Source organism: Agrilus planipennis, unplaced genomic scaffold (genome assembly GCF_000699045.2).
Source record: "Agrilus planipennis isolate EAB-ADULT unplaced genomic scaffold, Apla_2.0 scaffold18, whole genome shotgun sequence".
NCBI classification, from domain to species: domain Eukaryota; kingdom Metazoa; phylum Arthropoda; class Insecta; order Coleoptera; family Buprestidae; genus Agrilus; species Agrilus planipennis.
The window spans coordinates 2,329,857-2,331,459 of record NW_020438920.1 but is presented as its reverse complement, the minus strand read 5'-3'; positions in this window follow the sequence as shown (position 1 = coordinate 2,331,459).

Sequence of the window (1,603 nt, the reverse complement as noted above, 5' to 3'; positions counted from 1 at the left end):
ATACTAACTTTAATTTACGATCATTGCAACTGTCTCTTATTCTTATTTTATTTAATACATTACACTCACAAAACAAATACTTTGGATTTTTATAGGGTTACTTTCATTTCATCATTAATTTGAGTAGGTAAAATTAATAAAAAAAAATGATATCACTTTAATGTATTGACTTTCACCAAATTTGAACTCTTCTTCTAAATTTTACATACATACATATACAGGGTGTCTCGCGGTGACCACCCAGTAGAATATTTTGGAAACTACATCGATTTAAAATTTGAAAACTTGTATAATATCGTTATTGGATATGCTCTCCTCAATTAAAACAACGGCATCTATGTCACACTTCCGGTTTTGAATTCTACTTATGATTCTAGGTAGACCTTCATGAGGCTTTCCTAGTTCTAAAATTTTACTGTTTTCGAGATATTTTCTTAAAAAAAAATAACACATGGCAACAGGTAGCGAAAATGCATGCCTGTTTTACAGTAAAAAACCTGGAACAACAATGTTATCAGGAAAGATAGCTATACTCTCAAGCTTCTCTTCCATACTTTCAAAGTGAGTTAATTACATATAGTGCAGATATTAATTGCCACTTGAGATATTAATCTTATATGTGTTTTATATGCAGTAATGAAATTGTTTGTTTCTTTTCTAGTTCCAACATGTTTGTCGAAATATAATTGCTTTTGTACTCTTTACTAATAAGACTAATAAGTCAATTAAGTTCGTTTTGTCACTATTAAAAAAATTGTTTTAAACTAAACTGCAACTGAACCTGTATGGTACCTGCTTTGCATTTGTACAGTACCGAACAAGTTGCAGACTGTTCGCAATAGGATTTGAGTTTGAACATTAAGCTCTATTCATATCATTATTTTTGAAGTGTTAAATTTTTCAGTTTGCTGTCAACGAATTTGAAGATGTTCTGCGAGTTTGCAGATAAGAAAGCTGCTGATTGTAGATAAGTACTTAATAAATAATTCAAGTATTTTTTCCGCCATTTCGCAGTAGCAAAAAAAAATTAAGAGGTTGCATTTGCGTCATAAATTAATTTAATTTCCCAAAAATTTGGAAAACGTCTTTTATAACCCCTATTTTTAAATCAGGCAATAAGTCAAATGGAGGTTTAGACCATTGCTTAGCATTCGGGAGGAGGCCGAGTCGATTCCGGGTCCGTCTGCCTTGGTCCAAGTTTTTCTTTAGTTTCCTTGGATCACTTAGTCTTAGTTGGGGCAGTCATATTCCACAGATAATCTTTCATTATCTTCTGTCTTCATTTCGTCCGTCTCATCTTTCTCAGCCGAACCACCTTTCCCACGATTCCTGAAAGGAGGCTTAAGAAGGCCTTCCGCCCTACCTTCCGGCGTAGTTCGGAGGGACTGCCCGCCTACCAGGATTAGTGGCTTTGAGGAATGAAGCACCCAAATGTTTTTTTAAGTGGATTCGACTTTAAATTCGGCCTTAGTCCACCCTAGTCTCCTAATAGCTACGTCCCTGTGTGAATCTATGCGTATGAAGAGGTTCTACAATTTTGGACATTTGCATAAGTTTGTATAGTTAACTGTATGAGACGAAAAATAAATAAATAAATAAATAA